The sequence below is a fragment of the Vidua chalybeata genome, chromosome Z (assembly GCF_026979565.1).
Source record: "Vidua chalybeata isolate OUT-0048 chromosome Z, bVidCha1 merged haplotype, whole genome shotgun sequence".
NCBI lineage: Eukaryota > Metazoa > Chordata > Aves > Passeriformes > Viduidae > Vidua > Vidua chalybeata.
Window position 1 is genome coordinate 44932397 of NC_071570.1, and position 16618 is coordinate 44949014.

Here is a 16618-nt window from a genome sequence, read left to right on the forward strand (position 1 = left end):
TTTGAATTTGCACTAATATTTGAGTCTTTCAAAGCATTTTCTAGCTGTATGTGCAAAGTGTTTCATACTTCGTTAGTTTTACTCTATGGTAGTATATTAATGGTAGCATCTAATTACAGATATAGTGCAGTATCTGAAAATGAATTAGTGTGACAATTTGACTAGCGAGAGCCATGTTTAGGCACAAAAAATGTAAACATTAAATGTAAACAGCTGTAAATGTGATTGGAAATATTTTGACACAGTAATTTGCTTTTTCATTAAACTTGTTTGACTTCAGTAGGAAAGTGAATTATCATTTAATGATAAAAAGAGCTGGAAACAATTCATATTTTAACTGGTAAGATACTTATTGGCTTTATGGAAGCTAGGTTTTAATAAAAGGGTTCTGTCTCTGGTTTAGGAAACTATGTGAACCAAGCTGCTGCTGATACTGCAGAGTTTGAACAAGGTCCTCCAAAAATGTTTGTAAAGGGAGACAGTTTTTTCTCTCAGATCTTTATAAAAAATAATGACACCATCATGGGAAAAGGGAGAAAAAGATCAGATATAAACTACTGATGTTGAAAGGCTGATAGCCTCTATCTCAAGCAGGAAAATTGGAACAGAACTGTGACACTTTTAACATTATTGGGTGGGGGTGAAGAGAGAAAACAAATGGTGAAAAAGCTCTCTTCCAAATGTTGATTTGAACACAAAGGGATTCAGGGGAAATTTATAGAGCCAGGAAAATTGCTTGAGTGGTACTGGATAAATAAAATTCATACATGTTAAATAAAAAGAAGAAAGCTTTTCAAATACTTTTTCATGTTTACGTTACTGATAACACTTGAGGGAGAGTTGTTGGTCTCACTGTTCATTGTTTTGTCTTTACTTACTTCCATTATTGTTAAATACGAATCCAAAGCAGTGACTAATACAAAAAGTGTTAATGCATTCAAGAAGCTGCTGTACACAGCAGCATATTTGAAGAATGTTGCTCAGGAATTGGGATGTACCAGAGACAGGTTGCAGAGACAGCAATAATTCAACATTGTTTGAGTATATTTATTTTGTACACAGCTCCATATTACCTACTCCACACCACCCTGCATTCTTTAGGTTGTGCAGGAGGGTTCTCTATGTTAGACCACTGCTCAGTGTTTGGAAGTGTACAGCAAATGAGCAGATAGAGATATTACAGAAAGAAAGGATGGCCAAGATGTTGACAGTGGAGCTTTATTGTGGAAAGCTGGATCAGCTGTCCTGTCCTCTGTTGCAGTTCATGTGAACTACTAGGTAAGTTACTTTGTCAGGAATTCACAGGTAGCTGTTAGCCATTTGTTTCTTATGAAGACCTGGTTTGTGATTTTGGGATCTGAACATTCACATCTGCAACTGTATTAACTGAGCAGTGAGCTTTGAAAAAAGAATTTTTAAAAATCTATCCTTTAGCATCTCAGATTGGGTGACTGAGTTCAGCAGACTTAGAGTTTTATTCTTTACATGCTGTGGTTTCCCTCTGTTTCAAGAGAAGTGAGATCTTGCTTAGAAGTGTTGCTAAAGTGAATTCATTGATGTTTGGGCTACACTGAAATGCTGTAGATAAAATGCTTGCAGAGAAAAGGCAGTGAGAAAATTCATAGTCAGTGCAAATTTCTTTGAATTCTGTGATAACTAAGGGCTCAGGCTGACCAAGGAGGATGAAACAAACAGGGACTCTCCTGTTTGTTTACTGAACATCATACACCCACTGAGTAAGGTGGTATTTTTTAAGAAAGGAATATACTTGTGTTAGATGACATCTGATAGATTCTGACCATAGATTGATACTTTGGATATGTATATTCTAATGTGAGTAAGGTAGTGAACTTTCATTTTGTTTCTGTTCCTGGAATCATTTGGGCTAAATCCTCCATATGCAATATGTTCTTCCCCTCTACAGGATTTATAACAGATGAGCAGATTTGGTAGCTGTAGGTTCTGAAAATGGAGATATAATGGAGAAGGGTGTACAAAACCTTAGTTATTGGCAGAAGTGTTGCTCACTCCTACAGAAACAACATTATTAACTTTGTTAAGGTACTGTGAGCAGTTTAGAAAACTCAAGCAGAGTGTTGTAAGTGACTCAGGAGGTAAAGCTGTGTGAGGGGGAAGTATTGCACAGGCAATAAGAAATTGAAAAGGTGTTTGCCTCAGGCTGATAGAGAATGTGAAAGAAAGGTATCACTGTAGAAAAGATAATCTGTGATCTCTATTTTCAAATGCAAGAAGAAATCTCATTAATTCAAGGGAAGGAATAAGATTGAACTGCTTTTTCATATACTGTGTGATGAGATTATGGAAATTTTTTAATTGATTGTTCTTGAAGCTACCTCATATCCAGATTTAATAGTTAAAGCTTTGAATTTTATCTTAAACTTTCTGCTCTAGGTATTTTAACTACTTCTGATTCAAATGTGGCTGTCAAGGATCTTAAATCTTAGGTCCCTTTCCCTTAAGCATCAGTTGAGTGTCTGGTTTGAACTTACTGCAATGGATTTCTGTATATCTAGTCCACATTTTTTCTCAGTGTAGCGTTTTGACACAGTGAAGTAAGCATTTGGAATTCAGTGTGAGGCATAGAGGCAAACTCATTAGTTTCACTGTTTCAGAAAATATGTATAAACATATTCAAAAAATATGTATAAAGTTTCAGTTCAGATCTACTTGAAAAGTTTTGTGTGGCTTATTGTCATTTACTAAAATTAGAAGTGAGATCTGTGCCAAATAAAAATTGTAAGGCAGCAACACAGAAGCCTTGGAATTGTGTACCAAAGTGTGGGCAGGTAATGGTTTTATTTCTACCACTTGAAGTTATTTGTTATAGTTTGGAACTAATTGTTAAGTATGGCTAGAAGTCACTAGAGCCTCTGACATGTTAGGAAGCAATGATTCTGCTTCGCCTGCCAGGTTTGTTATGAGATTGTAGTTTGAATAAGTTAATGCAGGAGGGTGAATGGATTCCCTTGATGGAATTTCTATTTTCTTTTGTTCTTAATGTTTAAATATTTTTTAAAAAATTTAGGCATAGTCTATGATTTGCTTTTATGAGCGTTCCTTTTTATTGCTCATTTGTTACCATGCAGTGAATTTAATGTTTGTGTTCTTTCAGTTGTGATTGCTTTATTTGGAGCTTCTAGGAGACTGTCTCTAAAAGTCGCTCCATTTTAAGTTGGAGACCTGGGTACAACTTTTTTTGTTGCAATAAACTTGGAACTTGGACACAAGAAACTCTTGATATTTCTCCCATGTCCACATGGGATATCAGGTGTAGATTTTATCTTGCCAACGGGCAGTAGGCAGTCAGCAAAGTCTCCTGCAGGTAGAAATTAGTGGTCTTGTACTCCATTGCAGTGAATTTTATAGATGTAATTCCCTTCTTCCAAATTTTTTACTCATTGGGACATTTCACTAGCATATATTGTTGGCCGCTATCCCTTCATATTATGTTCCTACATTACTTAAAATTTGTCTTTAATTACTCATTTTTATCAAAATACTATTTATCCTGTTCTACATTTGATTTATATCATCCCACTGTCATAACTGACAAAAATCCAGATGAAAAAAAAAAATTATTTTAAAAATATGCTGCAAAAGTAAGATGAAACAACAAAGTTCTAAAAAAAATATATAACTGCATTTCTTTTTCTTACCTCAGGTCAGATTGGTCTTTTCCCCTTCTGCCACTTCCTCGTGCCAGATTGTTTTTGGGAGGCAATGTTTCTTGTCTTGACTGACAAGAGGTGCTGTCTCTGGTAGGATAAATTATCTTTGCTTTCTTTCTTTTTGTCTTTGATCTCTTATCATTTACTCTCTTATTTTGTTGTCACTATTCTTTCTTCCCCTTGCTGTGCTCTCCCTCTCCTACTTTCCTCCTTTGAGTGCTCTGGGGTGGGATTTTCAACAACCCCTTGGGAAGCTGTATACCCCTTTTGGGTGCAAGTGCAATAGAAATGTAATGCCTGCCTCTGTAAGTCTCTTCGAGAAGCAGAGCTCTGCTGTTTCTCGGTGCACAACTTGCCCTTGCTTATTTCAGAGAAAAAGCTGTTTTTGGAATGGTTTTAGGCAGCCAGATACAAAGATGAATTTATGGTTTGGTTTTGTTGGTTGGTTGATGAGATGAGGTGCCTTTAGTCGTGAAAGCTTTACTAGGTTATGACTGATGTATTCTTTAATTATTTCTTGAGCAGAGTCATTGTTTACAAAACTCTTCAGTAACAGTTGATTCCTAGTGTAAATGCTATTTACGTTAGCTCATTGATACTAGAGCAGCCAGTATTCTTAACTGCAGGTGATTTCTAATGGCTCCTTCTATGAGACTGTATTTACTCTAAAAATTTGAAAGGATGAGGTGAAATCTATGTATAAATTAATGTGACAGATAAAAATATCAATATTCATATTAGGATTGTAATTTTAAAGAAATTTCCAGACCAGTTTTCAAACCAATAGAGTTGCTTTCTGGATGCTTGATGTTATGGGAGGAACTTCATGTCAGCTTCTAGAAATAAACACCTGGGTGTGTGCCTAGAACAACATTAGAATAACTTAGCAGATGAATAGCAGCATCCTGGAGATGCCTGGTTGAGAGCAGTGCTGTGAACTGTTAAATAGGTGATACTCTGGGTGCTTGATAGGTATCTCAGGTATCCTAGCTCCAGCAGCAATAGATCATACATGATTTTCAAGGTCACAAATGCTTTAGTATACAGTCATGTAAGGACTGTGTGATTGTCGATAGCTTCTGTCTTTATCTCCAAATAAATGATTCTTGTAAGAACTGACATTCAGTTTTACTGGAAATACATTTTTGCATGTTTACCTCTGTGTGTGCATGTGTGTCTATTAGCTGTGCATGCTCAGAAATTGTTGTTCACCTGGAATGAATTTTAACCTGCTGTGAGTTTTGATGATAAACCTTTGTCAGTTGGACTGTCTTTCATGATAGAATGAAATTAACTTCGAAGAAATCTGTGGTTTGGGCACAAAGGCTTCTTTGTGCTCAGGATACCATCACATCACTTCTACTCAACAAAGCAAATGTTTGAATTACTGCATATTTGTATATGCTTTTAATGTAGGCAGGAATGCTGAGATAGTCTTTAGTGTACAGCTGTTATGTGTATTTCAGCATGCAAGCTGAGGTGTGGATTATCTCTGCAAGTGGAAAATCTATGTAGTGAGAAGCAGCTTATGATCCACCGATGAAGTGAGAGCAACTTTACCAAGAGTAATAGTGCTGGGACAAAGGTCACATCTGGACTGACATAATTGTGCCTCTGCAGCTTAGAGTTTCCTCTCTGTCTTTACTTCCTGAGAGCAAATAAGGCCACTAACTTCACCCCCTGAATTATTGCTGGTATTACTTTTCACATGTCCAAAGGAGACTCTTTGAGACTAATTGTGGAAAAGGAGGTAAGTTTGGGAAAGTGATTTCAAGGATGCCTTTGAAGAAAGACATCTAAGCTTCACAAAACTGTAGAGAATTCAGAACTTTCTATGTAAGGACTAAGGTTTTTTCAGTCTAGATGTGCATAAAATAGCTCAGATGATTTTGATTCTGTACCTGTTTCCTTCTATCATTTGTATTGTTCTGGTAAGACGAAAATGTCGGTAAGTGTAATTTGATCTCTGACTGTGCATATGAAAGTTGGTTATTTCTGCTGTTAACAATGACCTGTTGATTATATTAATTAGATACCTTGCAGGTTTAAGAAGATGGAGTAGAAACTGCAGAATGTCTTGACTCAGGAGTAGTTCAGACACATTTTCCAGCTCTCTTCTCCCTTGAAGATAACCTTGAATGGTTATCTTCAATTTTAGAAGATTCCAAAGATGCATAAAAGCCTATCTGCCGTCCTGAATTCAGAAAGAATGGATACTGTGATCTTCAGGTGTCTTTTCCAAGGTTGTTTGCCATAAGGCCTGTGAAATGGCAGACAGGATCTGACAACGTACAGTGTTCCTTATTCTGAAAGACATTTGTGATGAGCAGAGAAAACAGTTTGAGATTTTGCTGTAGAAGAATGGCTTTGTAAATGAAGATACATGAGTAAAGATCAATTAGAATATAAGCTTGTCCTTGTAGTATAGATAATTGAATAATTGACTGTTATTGGTAGAGGTTGCTGCTGATAATGTGCTGTTGCAGATTGCTGTCTGAAGTTTATTTAGAAGCAGAGAATCTGCAAGATACAAACTCTCAAGTTTAACTCATGTCACATTAAAAAAAAGTATAAATGGAGGATATTAATAAGTTTCTCATTTTTTATCTCATAGTTATCTCATAGTTTGTTAGAATATTATCCAGCTCTTAAGTATTGGAACCAGTTACTGTGAGGTATCATTCTTACCGTGCCTCAAAGCTCAGTTAATATTTTGGTTGTGGAAGCATGAGGAATTAAAAGAAAATGACCAGAAAGTGAAGGAATGGATTGTTGGGACTTGCATGCCAGAATACATTTATTTAGCCAAGACTGAATAATTTCAAGATGATAGTTGAATGAGGTGCAGGACTCCAGGCTCAAACCTTTAGAAGCACCATGATGTATCTCTTCGGGGAAGTTTTTCAAATCATCTGCTGATGAACACTTTTGTCATGCTTGCATTAAATGTTGTGTTGAGCTTCTTTGAAACCTATTATTCCTTCCTTCTAAATGTCTTTTTTCAAATATTACCACTACCCAAGAAAGCAGACACTTTCTTAGCTTGTTGAAGTAGGGCATGGCAGTAAATGTCCTTAATCAGTAAGATGACATTGCCTGCATGTTCTTTCACAGTGCTGAGCATTTGGAGATCTTGACAGTGTATAGCAAATTTAAAAGTTTGTACTGTAGTGTGTTCTAGTTAATTGAAAAACACTAGAGAAGCTCCTGGACTCGAGAATATATCAGAAATTAGAAACTGCAGAGGAAACCTGAAGGCCTGTGTTCAGGATTGAGCAAGCGTTAGGGTTAAAGAAGATGAAACAAGTTGTGTGTAAATAATTGGGTCCTTTAGTTTTCCTCATGCAATAATTGTAGGCATCCTGTAATTGTACACAAGAAAAATAGACTCACTATTGACTGTACCATAAGCTCTAAGTTACAACATTTGTGTCTGTTACTGTATTGAAAAATGCCTGCAAATCAAAAAACTCTTACAAACCTCTTAGTTGTAAAATATATTTTACATGTACAGCCTTTCAGGTGCATTGACATACCTCTTTCATCCTGAAAAAATTTATAGTTCTGACAGAACCATAAGCTTTGTGAAGGTAAAAAGTGCTGAGTTGCTGCTGAGTTTGACTGCTGTGCTAAGAGGTGTGTCAGTGAAGTAAGGTAGCTGCCAACTCTAGCACATGCAGAAGAACCTGGAAGGAAAGTAGCTAGTGCTTACTGTCTTGTGATAGCTGGTGTGTTGCAAGTCAATATATTGAGAGCTCAGAAAACCTGTTAAAATTAACAGCTGTCTTGAAGCTGTACCACAACTGTAGACATCCTGTTCAGCTGAATGAGCTGAAGGTGTCTCTTCATCCATGCATCCCAGTGACATCACCTGGAAGACTGTCAAGGGAAATTTAAGGGATATCAGCCCTTCATACCCAGCCTTATGTGTAGACTAGGAGACTTGCTATATTTGTGGTTGCATGTCTGACGCACATCGAACTTTAGAATCCAACACAGTGTGCAGTAAGGCACTTACTTAAAAAACAATGTACATGTTTAAAGAAGGTATTAATTTCAGAAGATGCAAGTTTGAGGATGAATGATTTTGCTCATCAACATTTGAGAACCTGAAGAAGCTCAACCATTCAGTGGGTGAAAACACTTTTCTGTGTAGAATTCAAGCAGTGTCCAGTGGTCAGTGGAGAACAGAGCTTATAAGTTAGTCTGAAAAGAGACAGAAATTAAGGTAAAACATCTAAAATATCTCTCATATGTCCACCTTCCCCTGCTTCATTTTCTAGGTTTTCCTCACTAGTATCTTTGTATTATAGGGGTTTTTTCCCTAATAGATTGTTTTAAAACTTTTCCTTGGAGATCTGTCAGATTTTTTTTTTTTTTTTTTTTCTATCCTTAAAATGCTGTTTCATGCCTTTTCATGTAGCTGTGGTGTAGTAGCTTAGCCTATAGTAAGTAGTGAGATGTAAAGGGTGTTTGACAATTCCTCTCCTTTTTTCTTAAATCATGAAGTGAGGTATGTTTTATCTGTTTTGATAAAATGCTATATTACTGACACCTGGTTTATTTTGTGGTTGAGCAAATAAAGTAAAACATCTGAGTCTTGTTTAAGAAGATGAGCTAATTACATTAAAAATACTGAAGTACAGAAGACTTTTGAGCTGTGGTCTACAAATTAGTGGTGGGTTTTAGTGTTTAGTGATAGACTGGAAGCTCTTTAGATAAATTATGTGACATACTATTTTCAAATAGAGTGGTTAGTAAATTTTTCTTAAAAGTAAGTTGGATACATATGTGAGATGATCAGGACTATCAGGGAAGTGTTCCAGAACATAATACTTTGATTGTGTTTGGTTCTTTATGCATGTACAGTTTAAGGTGACAAGAAAGACGAAACTATGGGTAATAAAGCCCGGTGAAACTTTTCCTAATGAGAAGAATAAGGGGAAAGGTAAGGCATTTGTTATGGCTGACAAATGACTATGTTGCCAATACAGGGAACATATGAGCAACATATGAGCCCTGCCGAGAAAAGCTTGAGGATGCTGGTGGATGAGAAGCTGGACGTGATCTGAGAGCCCAGAAAGCCAAATGTGTCTGGGCTGCATCCAAAGCAGCGTGGGCAGTGGGGGAGGAGGGGATTCTGCCCTTCTCCTCCACTCTGGTGAGACACTACCTGGAGCCCTGCATCCAACTCTGGGCTCCTAGCAGAGGGAGGACATGGAACTGTTGGAGTGAGTCCAGAGGAGGCCACCAGCTGGTTAGGGGGATGGAGCACCTCTCCTATGAGGAAAGGCTGAGAGAACTGGAATTGTTCAGCCTGGAAAAGAGAAAGCTTTAGGGGTACCCTAAATGGGGCCTTTCAGTACCTGAAGGGAGCCTACAATAAAAGTGGGGAGGGACTTTTTACAAGGGACAATAGTTTCAAACTGAAAGAGAATGAGTTAGATGTTAAAAAAAATTCTTTTGAATATGATGAGGCCCTATGACAGGTTGCCCAGAGAATCTGTGGATACACCATCCCTGGAATTGTTTATGGCCAGTTTAGATGGGGCTTGAAGCAACCTGGTCTAGGTGAAAGATGTCCCTGACTGCAGCAGGCATGTTGGATCTAGGTGATCTTTAAGATCCCTTCCTAGACCATTCTGTGATTGTTTGAATGAGGAAAGAAGTCTGCTGTGAAGAATTGGAAAGAAGAGGAGGGAGGAATGGGAATAAACTCAAAGCCTGATGGAAGTAGATATGAAATCTTTTTTGCTTTAGGTTACTGTATTTCCCACAGTGCTCTTCTGGTATAGCCTTCCTATCATAAGCAATTGTAGTTTCTGGAGACATGTTTTCAACCTGAGAAGCAGTTCTGTGTAACAGAGAGTGGGAAGAAAAGTTGCCAAGGCAGTCTGTTTATGTTCAGAGTATGAAAAGTGCTTTGAGAAAGCTCAGGATAGAATATAGAAACTATTTAAATTAATAAATTGTAGGATTTTAACCTATTTCCCCTCTGTGTTGTGTTCAGAGAGACTTAATTATTTTTACAAGTTACTAAACCTCTTGTGGTGTTAAGGCAAGATAAATTCCTTTTATGATAATGTGATGCTATTCAAAATGGTGATTTTGAAGGTAGTCTTTAAGTTTGAAGGTGGTTTTGTACTCCTCTCTATGGCCTTAGTTGGTTGGAGGAATCTAGGTGTGACTCCCTTGTATTAGGCATTACTGCTTTCTTTAATGACAAGAAGAACCACTTGCTTTTTTTTCCCTCCTTCTTCCAACTGCTTTCTAGATGTGTTTTCATGACCTGAAAAGTGTGTATTTCCAGACCACTTGGTGCAAGTCTTTCAAGTCTGAGCTATTACAAGACATGTAGTAACAAAGTGTTACTACTAAAGCTGGACCATTTGCTGCATGCAGACGACGTCTGTCTTTCACTTCCAGCTCTTTGGTTTCCCAACCAGTATTGTCTACTTTCTGCATTACTGCCTGTGATAAATCTTGCCTTTTCCCTATTCCACAGGGTGGGAAAAAGTTGCTATGTTTGCCTATTTGGATAATGTGTAAAAGGATCATGAGTGAGTTTAATAGTGCAAAAGGAGGTAAAGCTGAGTGTGTATTCCTTACGCCAGAGCTATGTCTAAGGTGTACCTAAATAGTTAATTTCAGCTAAGCTTCTCTTAGCCTCTACCAGGTGTTGTGTGGCTTTTCTTCTCCTCTGCCTGGAACAGTGGCTCATAGAAAAAGCATTCTTCAAGCATGTTTACTTTTCTCTGTTCAAGTGCTGTGTATTACTCAGTTGTCTCCCAAGCCTGATGGAACATGTGTCTTATTCTCCTTGTGTGTTTTTCCCTTTTTATGCCACTCTTCCTAAATAACAGCAATCCAAACTGCACGAATGTTTATTTTCTGAGAACACAGAAAATGTGTTAAATTAATTTTTAGGGGGCTACAGAGAAGCACCAGTTCTTTTGTTTAATTTCTTTTTAGGATTTTAATTTTCATGTCTCTTACACCTGTAAAACTCATTTGCATGTGATATACTTTCCCTCGGCCCAATTCTCTTTTAGCTGGTGCTTGTCTGAGCAGTGCATTTCTGTTGTCTCATCCTGAAACAAACTCAGGAACATGGTCCTGTCCTATTGAGTGAAAAACTTTGCCATTGATTTTACTAGATAGAGGATGTAGCCTAGTGCTTTTACTGTTATTTTTTTGCCCTGGAGCTGTTGGTAGCTTTCTCAGTGTAAGTATTTTTTTGTTAATAGAGTTCACATGCTGTTAGCCATCTTCCAGATTGACAGAGTTGTTAAATGAAATCATGTCTGGTGCCAGTTCTTTGCTGCCACATTACAAACTTCCTGTGCTCCATTGCAATCTGTTTATTTTAATGTATTTATAGTACTTTGGCAGGTTTTTGTGTTGTGATGGTTTTGATGACCAAATTAAATCATATTAATTGAATGATAAGAGACATGTGAGGTAGTATTAAATATTAAATTGGAAATCCAGATTGGCTTGATCAGAAATCCTGCATGATTCCTGCATAGAGTTGGGCATGTTTTGCAAGTTCTTACTAATCACTGGTTCCTGATGCCCAAGATGACGGAAACAGTTGTGTGCATAACTTCCACAACCTGGAATGTGAAAGCAAAAATGGAAAAAACTTCTTCTTGAAGCAGGCTGGCTGATGTTCGTGGATCAAGGCAAAAACTTGCTGAGCTAGCTGTACTGTTCAATTCTTTGTTTTTACACGAGGGAAATGGTTGTCCCCCTGACCTCAGCACTGCTGAGGCCATGCCTCGAGCACTGTGTTAAGTTTTCTCTTCACTTTGAAAAGGACATTGAGGTGCTGGCATGTGTCCAGAGGAGGGGCAACAAGGCTTCAAGAAGTCCAGAAAAATGGAATGGCTGAAGGAGCTGGGTTTGTTTAGTCTTGAGAAGGCTCAGGGGGGACCTTGTCACTCTCTACAACTACATGAAAGGATGTAGTGAGATGGGGGTCTGTCTCTTCCAACATGTATGCAGTGAGAGGACAAGAGGAAATGGTCTGCTGCTGAGACAGGGAAGATTCAGATAAGATATCAGAAAAAAATCTTTAGGAATTGCAATCATTTGCCCAAGGGGGGTAGGGGAGCCAGGTATCCAAGATGCATCTGGATCTGGGTGATACGGTTTAGTTGTTACAGGATTACAGTGGTGTTGTTGGGTGGACAGTTGGATTTGATGACTGTAAAGGTCTTTTCCAACCCTGATGATTCTGTGATTCTAAGTATCAGTCATTATGCAAGTGGGCTTCATGAAGATTGTTGACAACAGAGAGGTGAGCACATTCAGGTGTCTGTTTCTACTCCAGACTCCAGAGAGGAAGGAGGAGTGCAGTGAAGAAAACAAAAGCCTTTTATAGGCCCACTTCCCGCCCTTTCCTCCTCCCTTTCCTCCGCCCTTTTTTTTTCCCATTTCCAAGTCAACAACGTATCTGCCTGCGACTTCAGTTCTAGTAGTTCTTTTTAGTCTGGTTAATTCTTCCACTTTGCTGTAAGAAGATCCTGCATGTTCAGCTCTGTTGCACACAGGCTGTGTAAGGGAACAGAGAGTTTTTGATTATTTCAAGGGTATAGTGTGCGAATTTTCTGTACTTACAGCTGCAAGTGTAATGAAGTAGGTTCTATGTTGTAGGTGTCTTTAATATTTATTTTCACAGTTTGTTTTAGTAAACATGAGGGAAAGTAAACAAAAATGAACATTCTATTTGGTTGATTTTTCTGTTGAAATGCTCACAGAAACAGCAAAACTTCTTAGAATTTGACCTCTCAAACTAGGCAGTAGTCTGTGTTAAGAAATGAATCTATTAAAGTAAGAAACAATTGTAATTTCTTCTTTATTAAGTATCAAATGGCATATATTTTCCTTTCTTCAGTCTTGGAAACAACTGAACTGCTTAAATAGAATATCTTAAGTTTTGGACTTGCTGTGTGGCATGTAGACTACAGATGAGATAGTTAATGTCAAGCAAATTTATTTAAAACTGAACAAACCAAGAAGGACCTCTTACACTTAAACACGTTGGATGCATTTTAAAAGTAGTGTTATGTATGATCTTCAGAATATATAAATAAAAATGCAGTATACAGGTTGCAAACTTTTGTACCACAAAAGAGGCAGCACAACTTTTTAATTTTCATTTGCATGCTTAAGTTGGAGCTTTTAAAAGGTAGAAACATTAAAGTTTGTCAAGTCCCTTGAAACTGAGTGGTACTCTTGCATGTAATACTTTCAGTCTTTAGAAGGGCGAACCTTTTTAGTACTTCATATAAGTTAGGAAGAAATTCTTAAGTAGCTGGCATTTTCTTTCTGGAGAAGAAACCACTGATTGCCTAATTTTGTATTTGTGTTGTACATTAAAGAAATACAGTGATTCTCTCTCTGAGCACCGACGAACAAAAAATAGTACCTGAATTGGCTGGAAGGTTGGATTTTTGATATTCAGCTACTGATAGGAATTCTAAGTGCTGATAACTACCCATGAAACTAGTGTCTTTGAGTGTATTGCTAAGAGAAAGGATTTTAATTCTTAGGAACAGCAGAATAACTAAATATTTTTATTTGGAGCTAATTGTTTTCACTGTTGGAATACTTCAGATGCTGGCTTCATATGTGTTTAAAATGTTTCCTAATGAGTGGTATTTTCTTGGAAATTTCTAAAAATGCACCAGTACATTGAAAGTATTGATAAAGTTCAAGGCCTCATGTTGAGGCTGGAACCTATTTCAGTATGTCTATATTACTCCTCTTTGACCATATGCTCATTACAAGAAAAAAATCTGAATTTTCTACAATTTCTCAGGTAATTTTTTTTGTCTGGGACTGATTAGTCAGCTTTTAATATCCTTGTTTTGATTGCCTTTAGTTTCTGAGGACACCAAGTAGGGGAGAAAACCTTTGGTTTTTTTACAAATGTGTGTCTATCCAAGTTGGTAATGGCTTGGGATATTACAGACACTTTCACTGATGTTACCTTATAGCTTTGCTTGTAATTGTAAATACAAATTGATCCTGGTGTATATAGTATCTGAACCATATGGTTTTTTCAGTGTTATTCTCTCTATTATGAATTCAGATTATGTGCTCTCTTTAGTATCTATTAAACCCCAGGACCAGTTACATTAATTTTAGTTAATTTCTAGGAAAACCAGTTCAGTGTTACAAGATCAAAGTGTGTTTGGCTATCAGTATTAAAATATGAAATGTGTTGGAGAAGAACATTTTTTTGACTTTTTTTTTTCTAGAATCACTCAGCAAACTATTCAACATGTAAAATGCTGAAGTAATTGACCTGGATGAAAAGAAGATGTGGGCTTGATATAAATGTAGCAGGACTTTCTTAGTGAAGGGGTAAAACATACTTTGTTAATGGGACTGTTAAGTATGTCCTGACTCACTGCACTCAAAGTATGAGGCTATAGAGACTGAGAGTTGATGTTGCAAGGGAATACTTCTGAAGAAACTTTCAGAATCTGATATTTGATAGTTAAAGGTGAACCAAAGTTCCTTGGATTTTTAGCACAGTGCTGTCCTCCGGTGGAACAGTGTTGCATTAAAAGAGCATTTTACACTGATCAGGAAGGTTTTAATTAGATGTGATCTATGTTATGCAGTGTATGTTGGTTCTTATGTAGCAGTAACAAAGTAGAAGAAAATTTGAGGATGCCTCCAGTATCATGTACAATGTAATGCAATCTGTAACTAAAATGGTTATTTCTTACTCTAACCATTCCAAGCCAGTATTTTCCATAAGGTGAATCAGAAGTTCTCATTGAAAAGCAAATTTTTTGGGTTTAATAAGATTTCATTCTGTGGGTCTTTTAGAAGTCAATTGTAACAGTTGTTGCAAGTCAGAAGTGTATCTAAATACTTGTCACAGATTATTCATGCTTTTCTTTAGGCTGGGTCTGTGCTTTTGTTCCCTGCTTTAAGGTGAACTTCTCCAGAATGTGGTTGTGGGTTTTTTTTGTTGGTTTTTTTTTTTGGTTTTTTTTTGTTTGTTTTTTTTTTTTTTTCACAAAACCCGTGATTAATGTGGATGTATCCTGTTTAATCTGACAGTCTTGAATCTGTTACATACCTGCTATACTTGGAAATGTAAGGTAAATGCAGGGAAATGTTGGATAGACACATGCTGAAAGACATGCTGTGCTAAATAAAATGTTATCTTTGGAGGTTTGAGGTTTGTGCAGATTGAACTTCTGTAATTTAAGTTGATACAAAATTAAAGTGTAAAAGATTAAAATCAAAAGCTTTTGTTATAGTAGAAAGAATAAGGTGGCAGGAAATTATTTGGTTATTTCAGTTTCTAGATTACATGTTGGGTAGGTAGTCAAGATTTTGGCAGCCAAGTAATAGGCTTGAAAAGGAACAGGAAGAGCTGTCAGACCTGACTTTGCTTAGCCTGTTATAAAAAGGGAAAAATAAGTAACATAATTTCTGAAAAGAGATCCTGCTGGATTCAAGGGGCGATCTGGGGATTTAACCATGTGTTTAACTCCTAAATTTCAATATAATAATTTTCCCTTTTGCAGTTTTCATTCTGTGCTACAAATAAGGATATAAGCATAACCTGATAAATCCCTTGCTGCCAGCCTGTTCTTCAGAGCAGAGATTGTGGTAAAATACCACAATCCATGTGATTGGTAAAATACCAACTTTGAGAGATGTCGAAAGAACACTGTCTCTAGAACATTGGTATTTTCTTGGTTTGACTTCACCAGCCATAGGGATATGTTATGCTAATATTAGTTTTTCTCTTTGAAGCAGATTTTAGGTGTTCTAATAATTGATGTTAAATAACGAAGTTTATCTGTTGTTTGAAGATCTGGTAGATTCTCACTGCAAATGTTCTAAAGTTTTAAATACAAACATAGTTATGGTTTATGTTTATGAGTGAATTTCCCTGAAGTTAATATCACATCATATTTGGAGATTGCAGTTTGGAATAACGTGGAGAAGTGTTGATGTGAAGAAAACATGTAAATTTTATGCAATAAAAGAGCTTCTTAAAAAGGTCTGTCTTCAAGTAGGAATGATGTAAAGAGAGAACACATGACAGGTGTTTGTTGCAAAGAGGCTTACATCTGCATTAAATCAGTTGTTCCAAACTTAAATTAAAAGAGTGGGAAAAATGCTACTTTCTGGAGAAGCATGGGTTAGTTCGTCAGTTGAAAAGCTGTTAGTGTTTGACATGGACTCTAGGTTAAACTAGTCTGCTTATTTCAGTGTGATATCTAATCAGCTCTAATCAACTGACTTGCAGATCAGCTGTTTTCTAGAAAGTTTAGTAGGCAACAAAGAGACTCGAAATGCTGCCAGTAGCTGCTAAGTGTTGTATGTCCAGCTTCCATTGTTGGGGAGATCTGCATGTTGCATAGGTAGAATTTTGTGGGTCTCTCTGTGGGAGGAAAAAAGCAAACAAACTAACTGAAGCAGTGAAATTAAGACTGCAGAGTTAGCAAGCTAGTGCTCTCAGAAACTAGCCTGCTGTCAGTGTCTAAATTATCAGATTGTTAAAAATCCTTCAGAGTTTATGGATGAAACTTCAGGGAAGAGAAAGTTAAGTGAGAAAGACTTTTTTTTTTTCTTTTCTAAGTCAACCAAACCAACTTTGAAGATGGTAACATGGCGTCCTCAAAACATAGTTCAGCTATTAACAAAGATTCTGGAGATACTTTCTTCTTATGTGCTGTTCCATGTAGAGTGATGCTCGCAGAATATATAAGCAGTGAAGAGAATAAAAAATAAGTTCAGTATTCACGTTAGCACCATACTTAGACATTAGAAGCTATTAGTGCCTCAAGCTGTCTCAGTAAGTGGAGAAGTTAAAGGCAAAAGTGATAAAATAATTTTGCTCACTGCTCCTCTAAATGATGCAATTGTTTGAACAAATTGGGGAGATT

The 16618-nt window shown here is 37.0% G+C and overlaps 1 protein-coding gene across 1 annotated transcript in view; it reads left to right on the forward strand.

Annotated features, from left to right (window-relative positions):
* The window catches only part of LOC128781648 (E3 ubiquitin-protein ligase KCMF1-like), a 43902-nt gene that overhangs the window by 5017 nt on the left and 22267 nt on the right, over positions 1–16618 (forward strand).